Source organism: Mesoplodon bidens (genome assembly GCF_964165515.1).
Source record: "Mesoplodon bidens genome assembly, chromosome: 16".
Lineage (NCBI taxonomy): Eukaryota > Metazoa > Chordata > Mammalia > Artiodactyla > Ziphiidae > Mesoplodon > Mesoplodon bidens.
Window position 1 is genome coordinate 2,513,066 of NC_138173.1, and position 15,304 is coordinate 2,528,369.

General features: G+C 46.2%; 1 protein-coding gene across 1 annotated transcript in view; it reads left to right on the plus strand.

Annotated features, from left to right (window-relative positions):
- The first annotated feature begins 10,795 nt into the window (after nucleotides 1-10,795).
- Nucleotides 10,796-15,304, plus strand: part of SNTG1 (syntrophin gamma 1) — a 399,274-nt gene continuing 394,765 nt past the window's right edge. The window contains exon 1 of the mRNA XM_081258736.1: nucleotides 10,796-11,978. The gene's annotated coding sequence lies outside the window, so the exon portion shown is untranslated. The remainder of the gene's footprint in view (nucleotides 11,979-15,304) is intronic.

Genomic DNA, 15,304 nt, shown 5'->3' on the forward strand with positions numbered 1-15,304 from the left:
GAACAGGGCAGAGTCTAAGAACCTTCCCTATGTCAGGGCAGAAAGCAGAGGCATCTGAAGGCAGCCTCCTCTCCACTTCGGTTTCTTGAAACTCTGGGACCCCTGAGAAGATTACCCTAAAGAAATGGTGGGAGAGGTGGAAACAGGGTGGAAAAGAGGAATCTATATGACAGCGAGGGTTGCACTTTGCTAACTGACGTCCCTCCCCTGCCAACCCTCTGGAGGCTCTGGCTCACAAGGTGCACCTGGGAAAGTGGCACCTGGGCAGGTCCAGATGCTAATGCATCTTGACATGGGCGAGTGGAGCCCTAACTTCAGAGGACCACGCGGACCCAGTCAGAGCTCTACCTGTGCTGACCACGCCGGATTAGAAGCCATATGATTGTTTTCTGTGCAGACCTCCCCAACTCCCTGTTCAGACAGCTGCACAGCCCTGGGGAGGGACGCGCAGGTCGTAGATGAGTGTGATTTGATTTACCGCTGTCACAGCCGAAGGCTCCCGTGGAATCGGATTCATGCTGAGCTAGAGAAAAACGAATGAGTAGTCCTCCTACATTCAAACTGGTGAAGAATCAGCCATGTAGATTACATTATTATTACTTTATAACATTGATATTTTTATGATTATCATTTTGTGAAGTTTAGTGAATATTATTTCAAGTCACAGAAACGGGGGTGAATGATGAGGCATAATTTTTATACTTTTTGAGAACTATACTCTGATTTGGAAGATAATTTGAGGGGGCTATTTCATTGCATTTTATAATAAATAATCATAATGACCTTTAAACACAATTTTATGCCTATCAACTTTAATCTTTTATTATGAAATATTTATAACATGCGGGCTACAGAACGCACTGAACATTGTTTGAAGCAGCAAAGCTGGAGCCGTGGACAAGAGGTCCATGTGCTGGTTCCAAGTTCATGTCCTGACAGGAGGGAGCCTCAGGTGACTGACCACCTAGCTCTGGCCAGTGATCCGGGGGGGACGAGGCTGGGGGCTGTACAGCAGACACCGCTGAGCCGTCGGTGGGCTACTTTTGTTGGGTGGTGAGGAAAGGCTGTCTGAGGACTTGACATTGGTTCCAAGACCTGAATCCTGAGAAGGGATTAGTCAGGAGAGAGCCCTGGACTGAGAGACTACAGAAGGCAGAGCCTCGCCGAGGGTGGGACGTGGGGACTGTAGATCTGAATGTGCTGCACGGGGCAGAGTGGAGATGTGGCCCCAGCAGGGACTTTGGGTTTTCAACATGACGCTGCATACTTCAAGGAAGGCGGCTTACGTTTGGTAAAGATCACCTGGATGCTGCTTTGAGACTGGATGCACAGACAGCAGTAGGTGCTGACGATGCTAGAGGCTTGGGCCAGCCTAGTTGGGGAGGGAGGGGGAGAGTGGACGGCCGGGCGGGGGCTGTGAGGTCACCACAGGGCTGGCTGGAGAGGTGAACTTCGGAGACACGTAGCGATCGTGTAACTTACTGCCCGAGTCAGAATACTTTGAAGGTCAAAGGGAATGCTGATTATTAAGCCAGGACAAGAGGGGTAACCAGGACTGTCTTGGGTAAATAAGGTCCTACATTTACCCCAGGTTTAAGGAAGGAGAGGAACCAGGACTGAGGTTCTGGTTATACAGAGGGCGCTGTGCTTACCGGCGGGAGCAGCAAAGCCTGGGGCAAGATAAATTTGGGGGGAGAAGATATCAGCTGTTCCTTCTTAGATGTTAAATCTCAGAAACCTAATTTTGTTTCTAATCATTGGAATCTAAGTAAGGAGTTAAGAAGTAAAATGCCCCTTGAAATAACACATACTTGAAGTTTTGCTATAATGTTTTGTTCATTAAATTTCTAAAAGAATTAGGCAGCACTTCATAATTTTAAATTCCAAATTAAGTGAAAAAAATCAGTGAACTAATTTGTTTCAAAAGAGGTTTTATTAAAAAAACAGATGTGAGCATCAAATGGTCATCATTAAATACGTCAAAATGTGTTTCCTGTATGCCATGCTCATCCTTTATGATGTGTTTACATAGGCTTGGACTCATCACTTTAAAACTGGAATAATGAGAGTAAAGCATAATGACTCAAGATTGCGTTTTCTTTTTTTCTGAGACTCCTGTGCTGTGTGTAAAGCCTTCAACAGGAGCACTTATCTTCTGAAGATAATTAGGCACATTTACTTTTCAAGAGATGGGCATAGAATTGAGAAAAATGTGTCCAATCGAGAAAAAATATATATTATTTGCTTGATACACTGTACTATAAATTGGTCTCATAAATCTTAAATGAAGACTGCAAAACGTCCCCCAGCAATGGTTTCCAACTCTGGGCTGAACACACAAAAAGATTATGAGTTACAGGAAATACCTATAGTTACTTATTTAGTCTACCAGATCCAAGGACATTCTAATATTAATAAAATGTTCCGGTAAGGTAGTCCATTTATAAGATGTGCGTATAAAATCAGTGCTCAGGAAATGTTTTAGTGATACAGCTGTGCTGTCAGAAGTGTTCAGGGGAGTGGTCCTGGCCTAAGGCACTGATGATGGTAGAAAGTATTTTCATGTTCTTGAACTTTGTCCCTGATGAGAGGCTCTCAGTCTGGCCAGACAGTCACCTGTAATTTGTCTGGGCTCGACACCCACCCAGAAATCTCCAGGTGTGCTGAGTGTTTCCCGCTTGCCCGAGAAAAAGTCATAAATTCTGACTTGTCAAGAAATTATCAGAAGACCTCAAACAAATCTCTTTTTCTGTCTCAATCTTCTTATCTATGAAACCAAGAAAATTGCAATTAATATCGTGTTGAATTAAGCCTGAGTGAATAAATGACCATAGAGTGAGAGGCTGTACTCAAATCCCCCAGAGGTCACTTCATCCTCAGATCCTTCATTTCAGCCCTCTGAACCAGAAGGAAGAAATCCTAGCCTCATCTTCAAGGATTCCACAACTTGAGACTGAGTACTTCATACTTTCTTTGCAGATATGTGTACACACATGTGCACATATTTTCACAGGAATTATAAGTGACACCATTACTAACAGGGTCACGTATACACACAGGGAACAAGTAAACCATCACAGGCCACCACGTGGTAAAGTGACTTCATTTTTCCAATATTTATGGGAGAGGCTGGCAGAGATAAACTTAAATAATTCATTTGATCAGCTTCCTGGAGGGAATAATTGTTGAAAACATTGGAAATTTTTAACTCAATGGATTTTCTGTTTAATGCCGGAGAAATGTCAGAAACTAGATATTTGCATAACTTCTGGGATTCCCACTAAATGAAAAGATTTTGTAAAATAATTAGAAATGTAATATATGCAACCTTATCTTGTCTTAAAGCATCAAGTAGATGAACAAAGCCCTAGAACCATAAATATTAATGGAGTAAAACGCTCACAAAACGATGATGTCTATCAAAAGTGTATTTACAAGGCGCAGTGGCAAGGCTACTTCCAGACCATGATTTATGAAGTCATAATGAAGTACATACTTCATAACACAGCTATAAAACCAAGGAGGGAGGCATTACTCTATTTTATGGAAAATAATTTAGATGAACTTCGATTTTCATTTCAAATGCCGTAACTCTTTCTATGACGTGTTAAAAATGCCATATTCCTGCCTCCGTGATTTGTTTAAAAATGCCATCTTCCTGTCTCCAGTAAATCTGCACATCTACGTTTCATTGCTAAGTACCATTGTTTGAAAAATGTCTCTAAGGACCACGTTCCATTGAAAAGTTTGTTCCTGACATTTTCTGTATAGTATTGATAAGGTGCAATGAATACTTGATAATCAGTGTGTTTCCATATGACATGTAGGGAACAACTAACCCAGCTAAAACTTGTGAAATGCTTTCAGTCACTCTATCCTGTGAACTGCCTCATCGTCATCATCATCTACTGGGTAAATAGCATGATTGTTTCTCTATTTATCTCTGTCCTTGAAATATTTGTACGTTGGTGGATGTTTCTGCTTCACCTTGATCTTCGAATAACTTTGTCCCGCCGGGTCATTCAGAACGCAGCCAGCAGAGAAGGCGTCCTCGGGTGCCAGCGGGGAGAACTCTGGACACGGCACTATATGCTGTTACCAGGGGCCGAGCCAGAAAAATTGGTTACGGTGCTTACCTGTCCACTGATTCATCGTTGATAAGAAGCACTTTTCCTGTTGTGATCAGAGAAGCTTTTATGGAGGAAGCAGATAAGGAGCGGTGACCACCGTGCCCAGAGCAGCGGAACCTTATGAGTTCTGAGCAGTAAGATGTGAAGGGCGTGAAGACCCTCCAAGTCTGTCCCAATGGATGTGATTAGTGCTGATGAAAGAGCAAGGCTCTGAGGCCACAAACAGGATAAAGGGGTGCTTCTTGGATCCAAGCCGAGATCTTGGTTATTTCCAAGTATTTTCTCTCTTGTGCTTCTAAACTATTATGGTTTGCCAACTGCTTTTTCAAAATACTTCAAATCCATGATTATCTCTGTGATCCTGAAAGCAGCTAAGACTGAGTGTTGTGATATGGGCTTCAAGACTCAGTTCTATCTAGCCCCATGCTGGCTTGCTGTGATGTCTTCATTTTTGGAAGCATTCCGGGAAAATGCTCACGTAGTTCTCGGCTTAGCTGCTCTGCAGTTGGATGGCGTGGCTCCTTTTCAGTTCAATTTCCTGTTCTTTTGGCTCTAGAGCAGTCTTTCAGATCCATTGCAGGGGGTCTAAACACTGCTATTGCCTTCCCTGTGGCCCCTTTGTTGGTCACGTGATGAGAATCGCAGAGTTCCAGACACAGTTAGACCAGGAGGTGAAATAACTCAAGGACCTACTTCACACAGATAGCTTGTTTGCATTCTTTGTGTCTGTAAGGCTGTTCAGAAAGGCAAGTATTCCTCTGGGTACTGACTGCATCCTTCATATATCACAATAAATATCCTATTTTTAAATGTAAATGTGTAGTTATTCAAATCTCTCATAATTTAGCTTTGTGAGATCATTAAATAAATTTAAACAAGTGATACAATTAGTATCAGCAAATTTTAGACAGATTTATATTATATCTGATTGAATACTAACAAAACTACCTGGATGACATGACTGTAAGCATACAGGGACGTCCCACTGAGCAGGCGAATGATCATTGATTACCCTCTACAGGAGGGGGTCCGTTGTACTTTGAAGCTACTCTCCACGCATCTCTTACTGTAACCCGTATAACTTAGAAGATTTGTATCAATGGATAGCCCTTGCTCCATAAAGGGAGGAGTTGTTTCTTAAGGTAGGAAGCTGAGGCGGTGGGGGAACATTTCTAAGTACGTTTTGGGGTTCGACAGATGGAATCGAGGGTGGACACTCTCAACTTTAAACCCGATACCTTAGGTGCCTGTGTTTTCACTGCCTCTGCTCCAAACTTTCCGCTGGTAGAAGGTGTAAGTGGTAAGATTTGGGAGGTAATGTGATATTAGAAACAGGAAGCCTGAAAATATGATTTTCTAGAAAAACTGTTTATGGGCCAGGCCAGATTCCCACAGGACCACTCCCAGCCAGAAGAACTGAGCAGGACTGGATCAAGTGAGGTCTGTACATGCCTCTTGAATAGGTGATTGGAGAGCTTACAAGTGTGGGCTCTGCCGGGAGAGGCCTTTAAGTGTAGGAATAAAAAGAACATCAGGTTCTTTTCCAAAGGTACAAGGCTTCCGAGTTCCTTTGTTTGAATTTCAAAGGCTGATAAGCACTTCTTAGCCAAATCAAAAAAAAGACATTGCCAGTGTAGCAAGGGGATCTTGGGGACACACAGAACCTGGAAAGTAACTGCTGTTTGTGGAGTTGAAGCTCAAGGTCTCTGAGGATGGCCTGGAGGGTGACATAAGGTGACCCCATAGCCTCGGTGACCTATGGTGGGCACCCAAATACGACCTCCATTCAGTGCTGTGTATGCTGGACTTAATTTTAGGGCTGGGTTAAGAAACTGCTGGGGGGTGGACATCTTGCTGGAAGTAAACAAATACTGTTTAATCCCTGAGGAATATTCTGGAACAGCGCCTTCCTGGGTAGAGAAGGACTTACCCACAGGATGGGTGAAAATGGCGTTTGCAGCAGAGACCATGTCATGTAAGGCTGAAGAGAAGACTAGTGGGACAAAGGAAGGCTATGAAAGCAGACTGGAAGGGTCTGAAGGGCTCTTTGAAGATTATTCTTGCGAAGTACAGAAGTTGGCAGCTAAATCAAAAAGCTCAGCCCAGGGGTTTCCCTGGTGGCGCAGTGGTTGAGAGTCCGCCTGCCGATGCAGGGGACACGGGTTCGTGCCCCAGTCCGGGAAGATCCCACATGCCGCGGAGCGGCTGGGCCCGTGAGCCATGGTCGCTGAGCCTGTGCGTCCGGAGCCTGTGCTCCACAACGGGAGAGGCCACAACAGTGAGAGGTCCGCGTACCGCAAAAAAAAAAAAAAAAAGGATATATGTAGTATGCTTATTAGGAAGGGTGTATATCACTAGGCAATTTAAAATATTCACTGTAATAAATATGCTGAATTGATAGTATGTCCTTTAAAGGTAGTTTCATTGTTTGTCAACGGTTAGCAACTTGCCACCGCGTATGACTTGATGACCTGTAGACAAAACCTGTCGTGGAATTTCCACATCCTTGTAACAACTATTCACATGGATGCACTTTGAATAAAGCAATGTTCCCTGCTCGATGCTAATAAACAAGAAAGTCCTCCAAGGCACTGTTTCTGTCTGTCAGAGAGGCATGGGAGGGAGCACGTGCCACACGTGGAGCTCCCAGCCATCTGCTGTCCATCAACTCTACTAAGTAGGTTGCATTATTTCCATTTTGAAATGAAGAAATAGACTCAAAACAGTTTAGTCACTTACCACGGAGGAGAAAGTATCATTCTTTCTCAAGCAAGTTAAGCTCAACTTCTTTTTATGAAAAGAAAAGTAAAAAATAAAAAGCTAAGGGCTCAGGGAACCATTGTCTAAAATGAATCTCCCTCACCAGGTAGTTGTGGTTAATTTCCTGAGTTTCTCTGACCTCCACTTGTTACCTCTCCTGAAACAAAACCCACACAAATCTAAGCGATGGATTTTTTTTTTTTGTAGTCAAATGGCTACAGAAGTTTTATTGCTAATAGCCAAAGCCTAGAAACAACCCAAGTGTCCACCAACTGGCCAATGGATAAACAGATTAACCAATGGATTTCTGCACTTCAGTTAATTTGAGGTGAGTGGAATTCTGAAATTACATCCACTTTTTCGTGTAACTAAAGTCAGTTGAGCTCAACTAATACAGAAGGAAACACATGAGGTTGTTAGCCAGGATTTGAGAAATGGAGACCTGATTGAAATAAAGAGGTGTTTATTTGGAGTTTGTTAGGACTGCAGCCGGGGAGACACAGATTCAAGAAGCACTTGAATTGTGTCCCCGACTACAGAATGGGGGTGGCTTATAAAGGAAAAACAGTAAGGTTACAGTTGGTTCCATGAGTTGTTTATGAAGAGTTATAATTGGAGCTGGTAAGAAGTAAGGCTGCTTGTCAAGCAAAGGCTGGTTGGGGTCTGAAATGGTTGCATAGTCACAAGTCACCTTGAGACCATAAGGCTGCAGCTGGCAGGTGCTGTTCTGAATACAGCTGGTGGTGTCCTGGGACCTGGTGCAGTTCAGAGAAAGTTCAAATTCTCAGCGGTGCAAGGATGTGTCTGAGACCAGATCCTTAATGGCCTCCGGACTCCATGTTTGTACGTCTGGTCCGATTGCTCCATTGTAATTTCAGTTTGTCATTGAAGCCCTCTAGACTTATCTGATGATGACTCAGCAGGCTAGAACACCTTGGCTAAGGAAAGGTATGTCTTGAGGGGAGGTTCTTATATAAAAAGGGGTCAAAACCATATTCAACTCAGCAACATTTCAATAGAAAACCCACAGAAGGAAATAAATAGGATCATTGTTCCAACTCAGAAATAATTGGTAATAGTTAAGTAATATTTACTTGCACTTGAACACAATAAAAAAATCAACTTGAAATGATCCTAGACCTGTTGAAACCATGAATTGAGAAGGGTTCAGATGTGGGTATTGGACTCCTATAACCCTGTCTTTAACAGGAGGCATGAAGTAAAGCACAGAACTAATAAGAAAAATATGTTACTCAAAAGCAGAAACCCTAAATTACCTATCCACTCTTGAAATTGAGGTGTAGAAATAGCAACCAAAGGATACTCCATAGATAATAATATTACCCATTTTTAATAGAAATATACCAGGGTATATGAAGTTTTACACACATTGTTTGCGTATGACAATTCGAAGAGGTTAGCAGACATTTCATGTATGGAGTCAAAATGACTCAAAATAGTTAGGAGGCTGGGTGAGTGACACAGTCAGTGTCAGAGTTTCATATACAATGACTGTTACTCTAGATCATACTGGGTGGAGGTTTTGATTTGCATTTCAAACTCCCTCTTCCAAAGGACTTCAGATTGTTTACAAAATGTTTCACCAGCTAATGTTTTCTAAGACTCTTACACTGTGAAGGAATCCCAGTGGGCTGGGTGGGTGGAAACTGTATTCTAGTTTTGTAAGCAGTGAGACTGAAGGACCTAGTTTCGGATTCACAGTAACCACGCTCGGGTACAAAATTTTCTTGTGAAACTTATGCTTCATATATTGTATTGTTTTGATGATTTACATTCACATTTTACTATGTTTACATTATAAAAATAACGATAACTTAAAATAAGAATGAAAATTCACATTTAAAATAAAGTTTAAAAAACTGCTTTAAGGGTGAAATTTCTTAAAATATTTCTAGTTCATCTTAGTGTATCTGTCCCCTGGTTTTGTGTGCTTTGTTTATATTCATTTGTAGCATCAGATGTTAGACTGCATTTAATTTTCATCATGTTAATTTCCATAACTGGTTACACAACTTGATGAAGACAATTTGGAGTAGATATTACTTCTTCAAAACAACAACAACAACAACAAAAAAGACATCAAACTAACATAACCTTACTGGGAATGACAGTTCAAATTCATCAGCTGTTTCTGTTTTCTTTTCCTGGCAGAGAGAGAGGGAAGGGGAAGGACCGAGAGGCTCTGCACCCACGTCTGCCAGCGCTGGACAGGGAGTCTATTCCTCCGGGTATGAAAAATCAAGGGCATATGTTTTTAATTAGTCACATCCTCGAGTTCTGCGGCTCATTTAAATGCGGTTCTTTTACTTGATGCATTAAATTTCTGCTACTGTTCTTGTTTCTACATGTCCGGAGAAAATAATTTAAATTCTGCGGAGAAAAGTGTCTTCACCGGCGGGTGAGCGTCGTCCTCGCTGGAGGAGGTTTGTTTCCGTCCTCTAACAAAAACAGCACTTTCTGAAACTTATTTGTGGAGGTGACACGTACGTGCTTGTGCACATCCAAGAGGCATGTGTTTTGTCTACATGAGTCCGAGGGAAAAGGGAAACTTCCTGTACCACCATGCTGAGCAATCCGTCTACTTTTACACGGACCGTAAAGCAAAAACACACGCTTCCACATTCGCCCCAGGGAACAACATCCTAGGGAGCTTCGTGCGTCCCGGAGAAGCCAAACAACTCCATCCGACGGGGTTTGAGAGGCCCACCGGCACCTGCGGCCAGCGACCCTGGTCAAAGGCCCGAGAGAGGGCGGGTGACGCGCCCCTCTCGCTGCGCGTGCAGGTTCCCGCGCGCAGCCCCCCGCGCCGGCCGCCCGGAGCCGGAGGGACCCCTGCGCGCCGCCCCCCGCTCCGCCTCCCCACTGACAGCCCCGCCTCCTGCCCCGCCCCGCGCGCCCGCCCCCCACGGGCCTTCTCCGGCGGGAGCCGGCCGGCAGCGAGGCTGGGGGCCACCGGGACGCGCGGGCGCGGCGGCGGCGGCGGCTCGCAGTCTAAGGAAACCCTGGGCTTCCCGGACTGAATAGCGCGCCTGTCCGATCTGCACTCCCAGGGACCCCGCTTCAGTCCCGTTTCGCCTCCGGGGAACCAGAGGCGCCGCGCTGGCCGCCCCACCAGCCGGGTCCCGGGAGAGCCCCCCGGCGCGGCGCCCGCCCTTGGCTCGGATTCCCGGGGCCGGCGTGGGGGCCGGCGCTGCGCGCACGACTCCCTCTGCTGTCGGAATCCGGGCCGGAGGGATCCGAGAGCCCGGCGGGAAGGGCGCCTGGCACCCGCTCCGCCCGCCTCGCCCCGCACCCCGCCATTCTTTCCTGAACTCCCCGCAGGTCTCCGGGCGCAGAAGCCTGCGCTCACTGTTTCGGTGCCGGGAGCGGTGGGCCGGGGCACGACCCTCGCCCCCAGCTCCATTTTCCCTCTTGGCTACGGGTCCGCGTGGACGTGATTTTGACCCGTTTCCTAGCAGGTTCAACGCAGAGTATCTCAGTTCCCCGCCTCGCCCCACGCGCGTTGCCGAGGGTGGGTGGCGGAGCCCTCGGGGGCCGCCCGGGGACACCCACCCCGCCCTCCCCGGTGCGGGGACCAGCAGCTGTGCGAGCGGGTGCAGCGGGCGGACGTGAACTGTGCGCCGCGGGAGCGACGGGCCGGCGAGGCCTGGGGGCAGCGAGGAGAAGCCGGGCTGAAGGGCGGAAACCCGGGCCGGGGGCCGGCGGGCGGCGCGTCGTGGCGGCGTTGAAAGGGCGGGGACAGCCGAGCCTTCCCGCTGACTTTTTCGTCCCCGGCTCGATCCTTGAACACTCGACCTCCCCCGCCGCCCTGCAGGGGCCGAGGCTGCAGGCGCTCGCCAGCCTCGCCGCCCGGCGCTCCGGCGACCCGCGTCCGGCCCGATTCCCCCGGCGGCTCAGCTGGGACCCCCAGCCAATCCAGCAGCCTTTCGCAACGTAGCGGGGCCTTTTTTCTTTCTTTCTTTTTCCTTCATTCTCTGTCTTTTCATGTAACAGTAACCTGTCGTTTCTGCTTGGAGGGTCTAAGAAGAATCCACGATCGCTTTGCTGTGTCTAACCTAGGAATTTCAAATGGGGCTTCTCAGAATTCACATCTGGTCCCCCTAACTGGCGATCAGGATTGTGGAGTCTTCCAAAATAGCCCTTTCCATCTTACGTAATGAGAGACCCAGAGAAGCTCTGGCTTTTCCACGGTACATAATCTATATTTACTCTCCCCCCCACGACACACACACATGCCCGCTCCCTCTCCCTTGCGCGTGTGTGCGCGCGCGTGTGCGTGCGTTTCCTTTCGTTTCTAGCATTAGGAAACTCGTTCGCGGCCACTGAAAAGTCAGGAGCGGCTCAGATCTGATTTCCCACGGATTCCTACCTCCACCGTCAGATACTGTCCGGAAACGGTGCCACCAAAGAAGCATGGGACTGTGATCCTGGAGAGCCAGCGCGCCCCTACCCGGAGAGGAAGCGCCAGAGGAAGGCGAGCCTGGAAGGCGAGCAGCCGTTCGCGTTGGCTGGCGAGGAAAAGTGCGGCGCGGGGCCCGGCCCGGGGTTCGGGCCCCTGACTTCAGCACCGGAGGGGATGGACAGCGTCTCCGGACCCGGCTGCCGCCGCCGCGACCGGACTGCGCCGCCGCGGGCCTCGCCAAGGGCAGCCCGGCTCCCCGCGCCTCGCAGCTAAGAGGCTGCGTCTCCCGGTGCCCCCGCGCCCCCCTCCCAGTCCGTGACCGACGGAAAGGAGCCTTCTTTTCCCTGCTGCGACCCCCGAGCAGGGCTCCGAGGAGCGCTCCTGTTCCACGGATCAAACTCTCCGCAGCAACTTCGAGAATAATTTCCTCGGGGGGCCCGAGGGATAGGAGCCGAAGAGTGAGGCCGAAGTTCTCAGAGCCGCTGAGAAACCATGGGCTCCGCAGTCGGGGTCCGAGTGCTCCAAGGCCCACGCTTCTCCAAATAAACAGGATGCTCGTGAGAGGGCTGCACCTGGTCTGGAAATAGCTTTGTGAGACGAGGTTGCAGACCTACTCAACCTGACGTTAGAGAAACTGGAGGAATTCCAGTTCCTTTACTTGGCCGGTAAGTGATAATACTATTATTTCTGCTTGTTGATAACTCAAACGGTCCCCCCCCCCAAGATTTTAACAGAAAGATGAAAAGAGTATCATTTTTTCCTTGTGGATTAGACGATAAAGAATTTGATTTTTACATGGTTGTTCCTGCATAATGATCTTTGGGAAAATCTTGCCTAGTAAAGCAGTTGGATATTTTACTTCTCTGAAGTGCGTTGTGTGATGAGAATATTAAAAATTTTATATATATATATATATATATATATATATATATATAAGCTTCTATCAGTATAGTAAAATTTAGTTAGGTATTTTTATTGATGAGCTAGTATCTTTCTGAATGTGTGTGTCGTGTTTTCCCCAAAAATAATACAATCTGGCATTTTGTAAGAGTTTTGTTATTTTTTTTTCTTGGCATTATACTTGTAGTTTAAGCTGATCCTGTCTGTGTTACATAGTATGCAAGCCTCAAAAAGTTACTAGTAGTGATGGTTTAACCATCTCTTCTAATATATTTCATATGATTATAATGTGCCAGACTGTGCACAAGAACAGACACATGCGTACACACACCTGATCCCTCTCTCTACACCAACCCCGAGTATACCTGCACCTGTGGATCTTACCTAAAGAAAAACACACATTTTCATGCAGTGTTGTCTTTCCAGGCTTTTAAAGCTTAAGACTACTTGCTCAAACCAGATCTGCCAGAGGCAGAAAATGAGAACCTTTAGCGTGCCTTCTGAGGAGAGAGGGTTTTCATAGCATTCTGACTTCTTAGTGCTACAAAATACATTTGTCACTGAAATCCCAAAAGTGATGAGGGGGCCAAGAGATTCTTGATGAACCATAAGTTTTAAAGTCTTAATTAAATCTATTTTCTGTTAATTCTTACTTCTGGAGTCTTCCCCGGGAGCTTTAAAACTACAGTCTTTCACAGTGACCTTGATAAGCATTCTGCTTTAATAAAAAGGGTTCACTGGGTAAGGGCATTTGCACAGCTTTATAGCCCATGCCTGACATTTCACTAAGAGCTCGATGGGTTCCGATGGGCACATTCAGTGAGTGGAGAGCTTGCCTTGGCAGGACAGACTTTGACAATCCTTTAAACACACGCGATGCCGTAAGCATAGCCGACCCTGTGGAGAGAGTTGGGCCCTATCAGAAAGCACAGTTCTTCGGGGTTCCTTTTAATTTCTTAGGTCATCTGTAACTGATAGTAAAATACATTTCCATACCTACCCTCTTCTCAATTTCCTCGCTGAAATCCTCTGAGGCAGTTAAAAGGGTCTTGGTTGCTGCGCTGAAGCGCCCCTGTTTTGCGTTGGCTGAGAGCAGCAATTGCACTCTGAGGAAGCATCGTTCTCAACTGTCACTTGCCATTTACCGTGAACCCGCTTGCTTAGCAGAAAGGGAGCAGAGGCATCCACGTCACTGAGCCCCTTGGGGGCTCCGTTGCCCTGTACAGGTCGGAAATGATCATCTCAGGAGGAGGAATGCACTACTGACGTGGGTTCCTCTCCAGGGGACCTACAGTGTGTCCCTGGCACAGCCTGCTTTTGTTTGTTGGCTTGTTTTCCTGATCTGAGATATGTGAACGTGAAATTACCGCATGGATTGATCAATCATGTTTTAAGAGAGTTAAAACCTACTGTTAGACTCTTAGTTGGGTTGTCAGTTAATAGCCCAGACAGACTCCCCTGGTGGGCAGCGCATAAGATGGAAGCGGGGAACGTGTTCCAGGAAGCAAGCCTGTGGGTACGTGGCCGCAGTTACCTTCTCTGTGGCAGAGGGGGCAGGCTTTCTCCAAATGTGGCTCAAACAGCACAAAGTCAGAGTTATCCTGGCCTAATTCTTTTGGAGATTTGGTTACAGACATAAATAACTCATTCACCGTTCCAAGCTCAGGCAAGCTGCCTGGAAGCTTTTGTCAATCCTTATCTCTGGGGAAATGTCGTTCCCTTGAGACAGAACTTTGTAAACCAACTTAATGCCTGTGGAAATTCTAGTCTCTAACTGCCCCTGCCCCCCGCAAAAGGAGTGCGTGGGCTAATGCAACCAAACCTTCTTTTTGCACAGAATCACCTGTCTTTAAAGGGAGATCGATACTTAATTCTAGGACATCCATAGCCCACTAAAACAGCTCTGTTTCCTGAAGGTTTTTTGGTCTCTTAGGATGCATGAGGTTCCAGGAGTGCCAGACACAATATTCAACACCCCTTCACAGAGGAAGGAGTTTTGTCGGGAGGGGTCAGTGTTGTTGTGTTGCTTATATTTGAGACACAAAAGAGAAAAGTGAAATAGGATCGCACAATCAGGAGAATGTAAAGTGTATACCGTATAGGACCGGAGGATAATTAGAAATGAGCCCTGGAATCTGTTCAATTCTTTTTCTTCTTTTAACAAGAAATGGTATGTATGAGAGTGGGACAGAGAATGCTGGCTTGAAGCTTTAAATTATAAAAATATTATAAAAAATCAGTCAATTTTGTCTAGACCATCTAAATATGAACTGGATAGTCTAATGGAATTATTGACCATCGGATCCTAGTGGATTTGAACGTCCACAGTTTGCCTTTGGAATTGCTTGCATAGGTTTGAACCAAGTTATGTACATAGTTACAAAAAATGTAAAAGTGTGAGGTGATTATTATGGAATTTAAGAAGGCCTTCAAGAATTGACTGTTATTTTCGTACCAATTAAAAGATATAAATTCCAGGCAAGGAACCTGCTTATTCACCCAATTCTATCAGGAAGGCAAAAGCCACTAGCGAAGAAAAGTGTATCTTAAGTCAGAAGTTATTTCTACAGTTGTCTAACTGCCCCTGAAACCCATCCGGTGAGTCACAGACTAGCACTCAAGTGGAGAGAGATCTCTTATTTCATATTTTTGTCCCATTTAGCTTAGCGGAATGAGTTGTACATGGCTTGCATGGTAAGAGACAGCATCCTGCAGTATAAAATGTTATGCATCGTGACGTAGCAGAACCAGGACTGTTTGACAGTCAGAACATGGGGATTCTTGAAATGCTGGTCATAAGAGCTTGGACAAGTCACCCAACCCGCTACTTTTGGGGATACTTTACCTACCGGTTAAGCCACAGTCCTCTGTATGTGGTTGACAGCTAAGTATTTGTGGGATAACTGAATAGATGCGTACTCCGTGGAATATTGGAAAGTCTCGATATGATGCTTTCAAGTGTGTTTTGGAAACTTAGGCGCAGTATCTTCGAATTACTATAAATAATCTCCAATAGCAATCATTCCTTCCTTCATCAAAAGAGTCCCTTCTGATTACTATATGGCGACGTGCCTCTTACATTTAAGAGCTT